At 33.6% G+C, this 16,271-nt stretch overlaps 1 protein-coding gene across 3 annotated transcripts in view; it reads left to right on the top strand.

The window, feature by feature from the left end:
* The window catches only part of Kiaa0825 (KIAA0825 ortholog), a 372,465-nt gene that overhangs the window by 237,410 nt on the left and 118,784 nt on the right, over positions 1 to 16,271 (top strand). The window lies entirely within an intron of this gene.

Raw genomic sequence — 16,271 nt, 5'->3', positions numbered from 1 at the left:
ATAGCACTATTCATTAAATGACACTTATTTTCTCCCACTTTACAAGAATACAGCGAACAAAACAAGCAGGGGAGCAGCTGAGAAAGACACTTTTTTCTTTTGCTAGTGATGACAGACATGCAGCAATTATGGTGATAACTAAGGAATACTAAACAAGAAGCCAGCCTCCATTCTGTTTATCACCTTAAATTTTATGTTACTAAATTTGCATGCAACTCCTGTTTTGTTTTATTATTTATGTCTGAGAGAAATTAGATGCCTTTGTTTTTAACATTGTGCCTTGAGTTTGGTGTAGCATACCTCTAAACTCTATGAATTCTCGCACTTTTCTTGTTAAATGGCCATATCAAGTTGAAATGCTTTTGAAGTAAGACATTGCCAAAGCACAACAAAACTGCTGTTATCCATATGAGGTATATGCGGGACTCAGGAGGCTGGTTCATTGGTGCAAAAGGAGATATTATATATTGCTTCTGCAAATTTTTTTGAAGAGAGGCAAAATTTGTATTAATTGCCACCTTTGTTTCATGCGTCATTTTACATGGTGAAATGTCTTATAGTGTATGTCTATCTGTATTTAACAGATCCATTTTTTTTTCCTTCACAAAAGTTGTAGGTGATAGGTAGTAGAAAAACCGACTTGTAGGGTTTTTAACAGGTACAAGCAAGTAAGAGTTCCCCCGAGATTGCTGCCTTTTAAGAATCTTATGCTTAAACCATGATGATCTGATTTAAGGCCCATTATCAATAGTCTGCTACTTATATCTGCATGATCGTGGGCTGATTGATACTGACTTTGTAGCCATGTGCTCCATAATGCGCTGTCAGGAAATGCTGACAGATGCAATGAAAGAACAATAAACGTGGGGCAGCCGTAATGTAAAGGTCCAGCTAGGCTGTATGAAAACTGATAGCTAGGATATTGGCTCCTATGTTACCATATACACCAGTCCCTTTGAGAGTTTAGCTGGTGAGTGAATTAAAATGGTCTCTTGATACCTAGAAGGGGGAGAAAAAAATCTTCATTTAAGGAACTTGCCGACTTTGCCAAAACATTGCTTTATAAGAACAGAGCCAAGATTAAGGAGTGGGGGGGGGCTCTCATACTAAAAAATCTGGGCATGTTTGACACATCTGAGAAAGTATTTCTAAAAAACCAATATACAAAAGAGCATTGTATTCACTTTTTATGATACTTAATCCATTTGTATAAAATTACAAAGGAGATATTTTATTAGAATTCCTTCTTTAAATGTATGGCACTTGATACTATTTTTTTTAAAAATTCTTGATCTTTGTCTTGGTGTATGAATATAGCTGGCATTTTGCCAGCATAGGTTTTTAACAAATGACTAGGATGAGAAGTCAATGTATTCATATTAAGCCATACAAGTTGCTCTCTTCTCCCTAGCCTTAAAATGTAGTTCTGAAAGAGTTAGATTGGGCTATAATCTAATACTTTATCATGACTTTTCTTGCTTACATATTATTTTATAGAAACCTGTGCTATTAAGCACTACTCGATAATTCTTAGTATTTAAAGATATAACCATCATTCCAAGATTGATGTCTCAAATAAAGTAGTGTCCTAATATGTTTTAACAAATCATTTGTTCCAAAATTAAAATCATCATTTATTGTAATACCTTTGAAAAGAAAAACAAAATCTGATATTTGACCTTGATTTTTTCCTCCTTTGGTTAGAAAACATAGAACGAATGGGTACTTATGTATTTTCAGTTTTGAGCCTTTGTGGTTTCTACGCTACGGGTGTGAATTAAGGTCAAAGCTGCCTTAATAATTTTGATTCATGTCCTTCAGGAAAAAAATTAAAGGGTATCTTCTTTATTTACAAAGTTATCTAAAATGTTTTTGGGGAACCTAGAGAATCTAATTTGACTTAAGAGAAGATTGTGAAAATAATTTGCTCATTTGAATTTAATTTTTCCTCCTGACCTTTTTATGGTATTAGTTTGCCACATTTAAAACTGCATTCAAAAACAGATTTTTATAATGAAAGAAATTATAGTGAGATTTGAATGATGTTATCTTCTGAGAGTACTCAAAGAATATTCTAAGAAGATCATTGACAAAATATGCCTACAACTGCAATTGTGTAAATTCAAGAAAATGACTTTTATACCATATTATTGACATAATAGATTGAGTCATCATTACTGTCTGATATGCAAAGGCCTGGTTTGGAAGTCTTCTGTGGATCCTCTTTAGCACACAAAATATTGACACAATAGACAATAATGGCTCCTTTGGAGCCATTAGGGCCCATCATGTCAGGGCCTGTTCAGGCATCTCTTAGCAGGTAGCTCACAGACTCTTGACATGATAGATCATAACAAGTCCGAAGGAATAATTATCATTTCTTGGATTATACCATACTTAGGAATTTCATAATCTACAATTTATTAAAATTAGAATATATTATCACCAAAGTGAATTTTAAGCAATTCATTAATTATATTCTATTAGCAATAAACATTTTATGCACACATACACACACACACCATGTATATTATAAACTGAACAAATAAGCCACATCACATGCAGTTATTTATACTTTTCCCTTAACTTAAGGGAACTTAAGAAGCCCACACTGATTGTTATGAATATTCATAAAAAGCAATTCATTCTCAGCCTTATACCTTTTATGCCAAGAGTCAGCCTGGAGCAAATTTTTAACATCCACGGCATAGACCTTTGAAAGTAGATGTGCCAAACGGGGAGAGTGACACTGACTCTGACAGGCAGGAGCTCTGGTGGGCACCCATCTAATTAGATCTTTTGTGTGGTCTGGTTAGCTAAGGCAGCACTGGAGGTTTTTACTAACGAAATCTTTTGAAAGGAAACCTCATTCCCCTCAAAGTTTCAGTTGTTTATCAAGTGAAGAAATAAAAATAAAATCTGCAAAGAAAAATTTCCTGGTAGTTTGAGATGATTTGTGTTATCTGGAGTCTAAGAGATGAGGTGAGTGATGTTGGATTGGCTTGTAAGGAAAGCATCATGCTTTTTCTTTTCGTGTGAATAGTTTTTATTGTGCTGAAATTAGAGACAAATATAAATTATATTATACAATGTGGCAAGCCATTAGCTTTTCATAAAATGAAATTTTATCTACCAAGAACAGCTTTTGAAGTTGGAGACTTTCAAAAAAAGCTTTTTGGGTTCAATTTTGGGTGGTGTTAGTTTGTTATTTGGTGTGTCAGTATCTGTGTATAGAAATTATGTCAGGTAGTTTTACTATTTGCGCGGCAGCATGAGACATTTTAAGAGTGTCCTTTTTAAATTGCATCTCAAAAACTGTAAATTCAACTTATACTTCGAAGCTTTAATGTGTATAAATGCTAAACAGATCACATATAAGAAAAATAATTTTCTAACTTTTATTAGTCACAGGTCTTTTCCTGTGCTCTTTTGTGTTTTTAGGTTCCAAGCAATGCCATAAGCTTCAACAACAACAACAAAACTAAAAACAAAGCAAAGTAATTTCTTTGAACTTACTAACTCATTTTGACATAGAAAATTCCCTTTCCACTTGTCATTAGCATCTTTGAGAATTGGAGTAGGCCAACGCGGTTTCTGTGACTGCAAAATTGCAATGGCATAAACCTCTTGCACACTGGAGGTCACCCTTGCTATTTACAAATTCTCTACAATTTTACAAAACAAAAGTAGACCCTGCATATTTTCAATATGGACTAGAGTTTTCATGATATTTTGGTATAAATACATGGAAGTTATATGTCTTCCATGTATAGTTAGTCATATTAAGTGCAATTAAGGAACCCATTATGAAAATCTTATGGTTGTCTGATTTTTCTGATGAAATAAGCAAATGACAAGAAGCTTTTCCAAACGAACCTTTCATTATATATTACATATAATGGATTTTGAAAATCCTTCCAAATTGTTATAACAGAATTCTAGAGTAGACTTCTTATGCATTGTTCATTCAATAATTTGTCAGATATAATTTTGCCACACCGTTCCTGGGGATAACTTTACCCTAGTTAATCCTTATGGCTTGTTGTAGATAAAATTGCTTCCATAGTAATTTTATTTTCACATAATTTGTTATAGCATGCTAAACAGTTGGCTATGTTCCACCATTTTTTCTACCACATTACTTTTATATTTTTATGTTCATTCAAAATAAAATATAATAATATGATTTTAATAAGGATAAAACTATTATTTTTAAAATATACTGATTAACAAGGTCATATATAAACAAAATTATTGACTCATTAATAAGAAGCCCATTTTTAATAAGTATCTCAATGACAAAACATAAAATTGAAATACTTAACCTACATCTTGAAGCCATTCAAAATACGAGCCAAAATAGACTGAGGAGAAGTATCTGATTCCATTTCAGCAAGAAGAACATGCTATAAATGTGAGGGTTCATCACAGGGAGCTGTAACATGCAGTGCCAAGTTTCAGGTGTACCTCATCACCAACAGGGAAGGAGAACAAAAAGAAACACAGAGGAACAAATGTGCTTTATCTATTTTTTCTGAAAGATAAAATAGGATTACCATGAATTTTTCCTGAGGTATATTAACTGAGCATACACAGCCAATTTTCTTTTTCATAATTATTTTATAGCACTTTCAATCTTTCCCTGGAAATTTCTTATATCCAGTTTTATAAATGTTTACTTAGCCTAATATGTCAGTTATTTAGCGTAAGGGTTAGAGGTCAGAAGTGAGTTAAAATGTGGGAAAATGGCTTTAACAGACTCATATGAGGTAACAAGATCAAGGGAGCAGAGGACACACTATATCACTCTCCCTAAGCAGAAGCCTAAATGTATACAGGGACATTTGTCCACTAACAGAGCAACTCAACCCCTTTCTGCTATTCATACGATGTGAGGTTCAACACTGAGTGTTTCGATGAAGCCTTTCCTAAACTCTCACACACCCATGAACTTCTCTCTTTCCCAAACAGTTTAGCACTGAGTATTCCATTCATTTTGGATTTCACGTGTGCATTTTTTAAGTTTTTAACAAGAAACTTATGTTTTTTTGTTTTCATCAACTGTTGAATTTGTGCATCCAATTGAAGCATGTACTCTCTTTTATTCTGTAATCCTCACTGGCCTGAACTGAGCACTGGACACTGAACAGCTGGAAGTAATCCTCTGAATTCTCGTAGCACCTCCTTTGTACCATTTTTGTGACTCTTATCACTTCATACTTTATATTATATTTATTCGAGAGTGGATTTTATCTCCTTTGCTAAGATGAAAATTCCACGGGAGCAGAAGTATGTCTTAACATCTTTATATCCCACTCTATCATCACCACGACATTCATACTTAGCACCATGTCTTCAGTTAACTTTTTCAGCATCTTAACGACATATGTTGAATACCTTGGTGCTGAGCACTGTGCTAATTACCAAAGATGGTACAATGCAAAGTATCATTATGTATACCATCAAGGAGGCTCCTGTGCAGGGGGTGAGAGAAGTGAATAGGAATAATACTAGAACATGACCAGAACAGAGTAGATTGAGGGAGCAATGAATTGTGATTGAGGATGAAAGTAGCCAAATTCAAGCTTCCAACTGGAAATTTGGCAATGTAGTATGTGCTGCCTTTAAATCCAATTTTAATAGCATAGTCTGTAGCAAACAATTCTCTTTCTGGGGACAGGAATAAAACCTGAATGGAAAGAGTCTTCATTCATTCTTATCCCACCAAAAGGAGCAGTGTTGAAAGACCTCTTAAGTTTCAATACCAGATAGCTCTGGCCAAATGGAAGGAGATACTGCACAAATCCAGCTCTCTTGTTTGTCAAACAAATGAATGAGTGAATGAGTAATGAACACAGGTACTCATTCTGGTATTTATTGACTGAACAAATCAAATAATAACCCCATCATAAAACACAAGAGTTCTGCCGGGTTCAGTGGCACATGCTTGTAATCTCAGCAGCTCAGGAGGCTAAGGCAGGAGGATCTCGAGTTCAAAGCCAACCTCAGCAAAAAGTGAGGTGCTAAGCAATTCAGTGAGACCTCGTCTCTAAATGAAATACAAAATAGGGCTGAGGATGTGGCTCAGTGATCCATGCCCCTGAGTTCAATCCCTGGTACAAAAAAAAAACCCACAAGTATTCTTTATACTCAACAGTGAATGCAGCAGTTTTTATGTAAAAAATTTTGATTCTAGAAACTCTTTATATTTCTTTGTATGAATACAGGCACTATGTGTTTTAAATGTTATAATAATAAATGCCATTTTGTTCTGAAATTTTGCTGTTTTACCTTTACTTTCAGTCCAGTAATTGAGTGGTTGCTTGATCTTTTAAATCAATACTGGATTCAAAGCACCTTGACAAAAGAAGCCGCATCTAATAATTCTCTCTCCAACAAGTTTTTAAATTCTAATTTAAATTTGTTTTAGATTAGAAAAGAATTTGCAAGTGTGATAGATATAAAGCACTGTGCTGGGTTCTGAGAGGTCATGGAGTGATTGCCCCTGCACAACCAGAGGTCACAATATCTTGCCCTTAGCAAAGACCCTTGATAAATGTTGTGGAATTTAACTCCATTTTCCCATAAATAACACCTCAATATGTCCATGTTGAACTGATGTTGAAAGATTTAGTATAGAAAAATTCTTTTGAATTTCCGTTTACTCTACCCCCAATAATTAAAATCTTGCTTATCTGCAGTGAAAAAGACCCCTGTCCTTTGATTCTGTAGTTGTATTGGTCTACCAACAGTAATTTTATTTTTAGAACCTTACTAAAAAAGGGGCTCTATAAACCAATAGATAAATATTTTCTAAAAGTATAATTTCCGAAAAGCATTATAAGAACTAAAAAGGATGGGGAGGGGAAACGGATCTGCTTTCTATATTCCTGTCTGCTTTGGTTTGGTTACAATTTGAGTTTGTTCCCTAAGGGCTTGTGTGTTGGAAGCTTGGCACTCAGTATGGCAATGAGGGAAGTGGAGGAAGTTTTATGAGGTGGAGTTGGGTAATTAGGTCATTAGGGATGCTGCCCTTGGAAGGAATTAACCTAGTTCTCGTGGAACCCCAGTTAGTTCTCACGGGAGATGTTTAAGAGAGGAAGGCTGGCTCTTTCCCACTCTCCAGCTTCATGCCTTTCCATTTGATCATTCACACATGTACTCCTACATGTGGAGGTTGAGGCAGGAGGATTGTGAGTTCAAAGCGAGCCACAGCAATTTAGTGAGGCACTAGGCAAATCAGTTAGACCCTGTCTCCAAATAAAATACAAAGAAGTACTGGGGATGTGGCTCAGTGGTTAAGTGCCCCCTGAGTTCAGTCCCCAGTTAAGTTGAACAAGTATGGCATTTGGCTGAAATAGAAGAAAACAAGCCTAGAGAGAAGGATTCATATCAGGACACTGTGGGCCTTATAATCCACACAAAGGATGATTCAATGGACTTTGGGCATAGTGGTAGTGTAAACCACTTCATTGAGATAAAAACTATGACAGTTGAAAGAACATCATGTAATAAAGGGTGAGGAGGCTTACTTAGTTGGTATATATGATAGGAAACCAAGACTAAAGTAAGGAGATGCTGGAAGTCCATTGGGTGCAGGGAAGAGATAATCTGGTAAGAAATATACAATAGTTTTAGTTGAGTATTTTTATAATTCTTTTCACTTTGAAAATTCACCATCCCCTACATATACCTAATATTTTTATGAAAAGAAGGAAGATTTGGCTTGTGATTATACGTGGTAAATAAGGAAATGTAGACTGTCTAGAAGTTTGAAGAAAATCTAGCTGATTATACATAACAATATATATATTAAATTCTTTTTCAACATCATGAGAGAATGAGTAGCAAGTACAGAGGTAGATACAGTACATAAACCCAAGCCCCACCTGATGTACCTAATGGACCCAGACATGTCTGTGTGTAATCAGCTGCCTACATGATTTGGATGCATGTTAAAGTTTGAAAACTCTTACTGCAATTCAACTTTTCTATTGTGCTTTCTTCACTTATTATTAACTCAATTAATCACATGAAGGAATTATGGAAAGGACTGATGGCTACAATAGCCACACTTATCAATTGATATCAGTATTGTTAATGACACCTTCAATAATTTCCCTTTAATGCCTCTATATTTTCTCAAAATTATCCATTAAAAACTATTGAAAGGAAATAGTTTATGGAAGTAAATTTAACAAGTTTAACTGAAGGCTTAGTAAGCACAGTGATAGAATTTAATAGTTTATCTGCCTATGTCTAGTCAGAATTTCCAGCATCCTCTGAAGGCAAAATATTTTATATTCATTAAAAGTTCTGATGGAACGCTTCTCCATGTGCAAGAATTATGAATGCCACTTCCACAACTTTTTCATATGATACTTGAATTACTTAGGCAGTTCTTTGCACTAAATAATTTTGTCCATTCTTAAATGATGAAGGCATTTAAAAACTAAACAAATTATTTCCCATGATGCTTATCATCTTCTGAGTTCAAGATTTTTTATAATGTTTATACATTTTTGTTACACTTAATGATATTACTGTGGACAACTCTAAAGAGCAAGAAAATACAAATACATTTTAATCATGGAGAATTAGTGATGCCATTAATTTTCTAGAAATAAGCTCTCAAATTGGATCTCACATTCTCTCTTTTTATCTCTAAATATAAGTCAACATATAGAAAATCCAGTCATGTGGCTATACATGTACTATACAATATTATTCAAATTGTTATCACTATTTTACTTTATTATTTTAAGTTGTTCTCTTTAGAAATTGTTTAAGTCATTAAGCTTTTGAGTTCACTGGAGAGGTGGAAAATGGTTCACAGAGAGGTGATAATGTGCATATTCTCCCAATAGTCAGGAGGTAGCTAAACAGGTTTAAATATAATTTCCATTATGACAAGTTCTCTATCAGTTATTAAAAACTAAGAGTGATTGTGGAGTTAGACATTAGCTGTTTCAGGCACCATCTGCATCTCTTGATACCTTCAGATCCTTCTATTTGGTACTTGCATAATCACCTTTTACATTCACAAATATGTTTCTGAGTCTTGCCGATGATAGTCATGAAAACAAATTTTAATTGAGTTTGGCATGTCAAAACCCTTTCTTGGGTTTTATGTTTGATGTACCATGCCACATTTTCAATGAATAAAAACCTGCCTCCTTGCATATTTATTACACATTCTCAGTTAGTGAGATTTTGTTACACAAGCAGTTGCCTTATTATTTTTTACACCTGCACTTTGATATCACAGTGGTTCATTGTCAATCGATGTAATGTATCAGAAGTGGCACAGCTAATGAGCACACAGTTGCCTTTAGTTCATTTTACATCCTGAAAGCCTACTGGGGAATAGGCTGTAAAAATTGGGGGAGGGGTTCTGACATTTTATAAATGTCATATGTCAATCCTATATTGTGGTGGCTGTGAAACTGCATTCTGATGGTATCATAGTCACATGATAGGCCATTTCACTAGCAGGCAATGAGTTTTTTTTTCTTATTATAGCACTAAAGAAAGGGGTTGTGTAGCATGCATGAGAGAGAGAGAGAGAGAGAGAGAGAGAGAGAGAGAGAGAGAGAGAGAGATTTGTTCTACAAGTTAACTTTAAGCCTTTTGACCTATGTACACAAATCAGGAAAGCCCAGTCATTTATTTTATTAAAATAAATTGAGTAAAGACAAAATTTTGGTGACAAAGTTAAAAAAAAAAGTGTTGTGAAAAATTTACTTTTGTATTCTTAAGAATAAATAGCAGAACACTTTGCTCTCAGAACAATAGTAATTGGGATAGTTTCTATTTCCATAAATATAAGTCAGAATTCATATTGAAGGAGTAAAAAATTAGGGTATATTACTTAAAGTTACCCTTACTTTAAGGGATGTTCATAAAACTCGTTCATAGTAATAGTAATATGAATAGTAATAGTAATGTGAATAGACAATGTAGTCACTTTTCCTTAATCCATGAGGGTTTGGATTTTGTGAAAAGGAAAATTACATTATCCATTGTAGAATATTAAATATTTTTGGTTTTTCCTGTCAGTAAGAATTCATAGCCCATTCTTTGCCTTGTGGTAATTGTAGAATTATGAACTAAGAATGTGATGTGGGTGGGATATTTTCAGTTATGAAAAATTTTAATTATTAATTAATTTAATACTCAAATAAACATTTTCAAATTGAAATTTTCTTTCCTTGAAAGCCAATTGTCTATATGTTTACTGTTGTCAGAGATCCTTGGATAGCTCATTTTAGCTATATTCTGACCAACCAGAAAGCAAAGAGAGGGCTCAAAGGGAAAGCATTTAAAGACTGAGGCTTGGTGAAAGGGAAATACTAGCAACATGGTTAAATGACATTCAGCAAATATTCAGATCTACAAACACTCCTATTAGAAATCTTTGTTAACCTGGTCAACATCTTCTTGTTGCCTCTTCTATAGTTAACAAGGCCTACATGTCCCATATCATTGCCTCCTTACCAGGCTCAAAGGAACAACTCAACCCTGCACTTATAGAATGTCTTCTCACCATTACAACATCTGGCTTATAACAATCTCTGCTATGCACTTGAACTTCAGGAAAGCAGGCATTATTTTCTGTATTCCAGAAAAGTGACTTATTTTTGCTTCACAGCAAAATCTGGGCCCTGTTTTCTGAGCATGACCTAATTTTGAGTACAATATTCAGTGATTATCATTCAAAGAATATGGTGAGATATCAATTGCTTTCTAAAATAATGATAATATTAGGCTACAACCTGAATAATGAATCTCTTTGTGGCCAGGCCTCGCAGTGATGACTGAGTAACTCGGTGTACCTTGGGAATTCTGTCCCATTTTATTAGGGACAAGTTAGTTGAGAGTTCCAGGGAGTCTTAGCATAGACAAGTTTCCATAGCTTTCCCTTCTTTCTTTAAGACCTGCATAATGCTTTGAGTAACAACATTAGAATTGTGAGACTCAGTGTAAAGGACAGTTGGGGACGTGTTTGACTCCGTTAGCTTGCCAACTTGAATATGAACATCCTCTTTAAATAATCTCAACTCTTCTTTATAATGAAAGAAATACATATTCCAGTTTGTAAAATTCCCTCTCCAAAATGTAAACTTGATCCTGTTGTGGAATTTTTACTGAAATGGCCATTTCGGAGGAAATTCAAGAGGCTTGTTTACTAATAAACAGATTTAGAGTTAGAAATATTTTGATCTGTTTGTCATTTTTTAAAAGCGAGTGGTTGGTTGGTTTCCTCCTCATTACAGATGAAAAACATTCCTAATATATAGACTTATTTTATTGATTAAAAATAATAATGTATCAGCTTTCTTTTTTCATTTTTAGTGGAATCTGGGTTTAGAGTCTTTCATTTCATGTTTAAATTTAGGATCTTATTTTAGTTCTGAGACATTGTTGAAAAAAATTAAGATATAATTTGAGAAAATTTTTACATTCCTATTTTAAGCCCCAAATAATATTTATGTTAAAACTTAGTAGAAACTGTAAGCACATATAGATTTTGTGTGGTAAAAGGCCTTCATTGGGAGCTGGGGCTATAGCTCAGTGGTATAGCATTTGCCTACCATGTGTGAGGCACTGGGTTTGATCCTCAGCACCAGACACATAAAAATAAATAAATAAATAAAGATCCATCTATAATTAAAAAAATATTTTAAATAAAAATGCCTTCATTGTTTTTCTTCTTTTTTGTTATCTAATATCTCCCTAACAAGTTATATAGTTGTGTATATACCTATATCAAGTTAGTTGAACTTATGAATAATTTTAACTTCATCTGGTATTGAAATATTTCATATGAATGTCTCCTTTTTAAATAAAAGTAAAAATAATATTAGTCTTACTTTTTAAATGTATTTGTTACCTGACAGAGCTTGTTGCTGCCCCATCATCTGTAAATAATTGTAAGTTATAACTCTCATTTCCTTTAAATGAAGGAGGCAACAATTTTAAAATATCTTTTTCACATAAAAGCTGAAAATAAGGACTTTGTTTTTTTGGCAGTATTGTTATAAATAATCTGCCTAAACTATTAACTGTAAATACATTGTTAGAGACATGCCAAGAGTAGACAACCCATTAAATTTTCTTTGTTTAAAACTATCCAGTTCTGTTGTTGGATAAGACAATTTATTCATACAATCATATAAAAATCATATTTAATAAAGAACAATCCAAGGCAAAGAGAAAAAAATGTCTTTATCCATAAGCAACCAGATGAGAAATGGATTTTTATTCAGTCAGATCCTTTTAGTCAATGAAACAGCATTTTCATGCATATTGCACTCAAGTGATAATTAATATAGTCTAATTCAGGACATGATGCCTGAATTGATGTACTGTCATCGATACCCCATGTTAAAATCAAACCTTGACAGGGGTTTAACACCCTGGAACAGGTCATCATACGATAATACTCTTTGCCTCTCAGTATTTGTCTTCAACCAAGCAAAGTATTGCAAGATGGGGTAAGGGAAAAAAAGGGAAATAATTACAAATGAAGAGTGACGCGGGCTGTGAATAGAACATATGTTAGGCTAGGCAGAGGCATCAGTGAATTATATCATTTCATGATGAAGCGGCACTGGGGCTGAACGGGCCTATTTTAAACCTTGATGTATTTTATCTCTACTGTATTTGGACTGTCATCTTTGGAGAAAGACTTGGTATAATTGAGAGTCAACTCCAATCTGCATGACTCCAGTGTGAAGTGGGGGCCAGATGAGCACTGCTATGGAGGCCAGGGAAGCTTCTAATAAGATAAAATGAGCAATCACCCTTTATGCCTTACAGTTACAATTGCATTCTGTGAGTACAGTTTTCAGAATTATGGCTTCCAAATGTCACTCATATTACAAAGTTTGGGAAGTGGCCTAATAATTCTGATATAAAAGGAGGTCGGCTCATGTTAATGCTCATTTTAGGGGGATAGAATTAAAGCCCCTGTTCTATATTAGTCTTTCCTTGTGAAAACAGATGTAATCAGCATAATTGGTTCATAATGTGTTTTCATTATGTTTGATTTTATTTGGCTATTTCACTAAAATCTTTGTCATTTTTGCATATATTTAGCTAAATACGCTTTAACATCCTCTCACATACTCCCTCCTTTCTTGAAATTTATTTTTATAATTTCTGCAGGAAGAAATCATTCCCTTCTCTGAATGCTTTAAGCACTCAGTCCCACAAGTGTGTTCTGTACTTCATAATGCCTTCTGTTTAGAGCACACATGTATATGTTTTATCTCCTCAGATATATTATAAACCCCTCAAGAGCAAAATCATAGTTCACATAGTGTATCTATCATAGTACCAAGAATGCCATCTTGGGTAACAGGTATGAGAAAAGTTTGTTGGATAAGTAAATAGTCTGAGTCTATGGATATACATAATATATGCATAACATCTCTTAGGGCTGGGAATAGTTTAGATGTTTTATAATCCTTTCTTTCCAACTAAGCAGTCAACATTGTTTAGGGGAAAAAACATCAAATGTCTGACTCTAAGTTGAGGCTATGAAGCTAGGGATAAAACACTATTAACAGTTACCACTAATGTCTATATAGAATTTGCATTCTCTTTTTTTCTAACTAAATTTTTTTCCTCGCTTACTGAAAATTTAGTACAAAGTAGCATTGACTCTATCTCACATTCCTAAGGGAGTGGCTCAAAAGTGAAATAGGCTTGTACAAAATTGTTAGTGATAAAGATAGCCAGAAGAACTCTGTAATTCAGTGTTAGATCATTCAAAGGCGTTTCTTAGGCACTTCCCATGCACTCACTCCTTGGCAACAAATTGCACTGACTCAGTCCATCAGAGCAGAGTATTGATGCCCTCCTTTTTTATTCCCCTGTACTCCTCTCCTTTCCTTATCCTGTCCTTTGAAAACCAGCTTCCTGACAATTTTTATTTTGCCCACCTGTAACAGAAAAGTTGTTACTTTAGCTAAAGTCTTGGAGATTACTTAGCAAATTCAAAAGTTTGTGTGAAATACATGGTCCTAACTTTCTTACCCATGGCCTTTGAGCTTCATCCTTTATACAGGCAAATGCAAGCAGATGTTGCTATTCTTTTCAGATTGAAAGATTTTATATAAAATTTAATTGATAAACGATTACTGTTTCCTATTGCAAATAGTATACTTAGCGTACTATTTTGTTTGCTAAATAGTATATGTTTGAGTTCATTATCTTCAAAATATAACCAAAACATGTCAATTACCATTTCATATTGAAAACTTTCCAAAAGCCTAATTTAATATTTTAATTTTTTTGGTATTCAGTACATTTATTTCAAATACATCAATGCATATTTGTGATGGGATAATTGACTAAAATCAAAGTATAGTTTTAAAATATGTATAATTTTGGAGCTATTTATCATCTTTTTGGAAATGCCTTATAGTCTAAAAATGAATACTGTATTTTTGCATCCCTCTAACATGATCTAAATTATATAACTTACAAAGAAATTAAATTTTAACCTTTGCAAATAAAGAAAGAGATTATACAACCTTAGGCATTATTTTTTATCTTAACACTTAAAGTAACCCTTAACACTTAAATATATATATTAAATATTCTTAAGATCCTAATATATGTAAACTGGTTGAAATATATTATTAGGTGAGATATGTAACTATATCATGATAACAATGTATCACTTAAATTTTATGCAATATGATTACTCATTGAAAAGTTTTATAAGCAGGCTCAGGGGAATTTTGTGTGCATATGTGTGTGTGTGTAATTATCTGAATATATATATATATATATATATATATATATATATATATATATATATATATATATTCACAACAGATTTTGTCCATAGTTGTGTGTTTCTAAATAAATTTGGCTTAATCAATTGTTCACAAAACAAAATCAAAGAAAGCCCATGTTTTAGGTATATGCCTTTATTTTCCAGATAAAAAACAGATACAAATATTTAGTAATTTTTGTCAAGACAAGTGTTAATGGCTCTAACAAAGGAACTCATGAATGTTGACACTCTGCTTCTTATTCTAATACATTTCAAATATGGATTATCTCCTTTTACTTAAGCTCTCAAAAGTCATTTAAACTTTTACAATTATTATTACCACCATATCTCTGCCTTCAGTATTAAACTTTTTTTTTTTTTTTTTTTTTTTTAATTTTTTATTGTGGGTTGTTCAAAACATTACAAATTTCTTGACATATCATATTCCACACTTTGATTCTAGTGGGTTATGAACTCCCACCTTCACCCCATACACAGATTGCAGATTCACATCAGTTACACATCCATTGATTTACAAATTGCCATACTAGTGTCTGTTGTGCTCCGCTGCCTTTCCCATCATCCACCCTCCCCCCTCCCCACAGTATTAAACTTTTAAGTGTTAAAATAAAATTCATTTTAATAATTCCAAATTAAGAAGATGGAAATTCACCTTAACAATGTAATAGTTTTGAATTTGAGTAGTGCTATATATAAACCTGAAACCAGGAAGGATTTACATGTTTCAACGTTACAATGTAAGATCAAATCTACAGTTCCAGCCTGTGTCCAATCCTTAGGAAATTTATAGTTTAGTTTGCATGAAATTTGACATGTTACCTAGGGAAATAAATGGAAGTGCACTTAAAACTGGATAGAAAAATAAATAAATAAAGCTTTTACATTGTAAGTGCTGTGCAGTGTGCTAAAGAGAAGTCATGAATTTATGCAACAAAGTTACCTACATGCTGCTAACCCACACAGTGTGGTTTGGGGGTTACAGTACCCTGTCACCTACCCTCACAGTTGATAAAAGAGAAAAGCTTGCATACTAAATATTTCTCAATGGTGAGACATTTTTATGTCTTCACAGCTAACTATCTTGCCAGCTGATTCTCCAGCTGCTCAAATACAAAATGAACATAGAGGAATTCCATTGCTGATACTTTTTGGAAAGAAGCAGATCATCAGCTCAAAAACTAAAATACTCAGAGGAATCTGATTTTGGCATCTGTGGAGAATCAAAGCCCTCCTAACTTTCTGCTAATGTACAAGAAACAGGAATCTACATGAATGAGGTGTTAGAAAGGAGAGAAAAAAGAGTAAGAAAGAAAAAGTAGCAAAGCAAAGCAAACAAGTAACTGGAATTTCAAAAATAAATTACAAATATTCCTTATGGTTGTTCAAATTAGTTCTATTTCAAAATGAGCAGTGTTTAAGTCCCACATAAATAAGCATCACCCTCAAGTTGTAGGCATTC

This window comes from Marmota monax, unplaced genomic scaffold (assembly GCF_021218885.2).
Source record: "Marmota monax isolate L192 unplaced genomic scaffold, Marmota_monax_Labrador192_F-V1.1 WCK01_AAM20220418_F8-fsc00018, whole genome shotgun sequence".
In the NCBI taxonomy this organism is placed as follows: Eukaryota; Metazoa; Chordata; class Mammalia; order Rodentia; family Sciuridae; genus Marmota; species Marmota monax.
The sequence above is the reverse complement of the archived record's forward strand: the minus strand, read 5'-3'. Positions and strand labels throughout refer to the sequence as shown.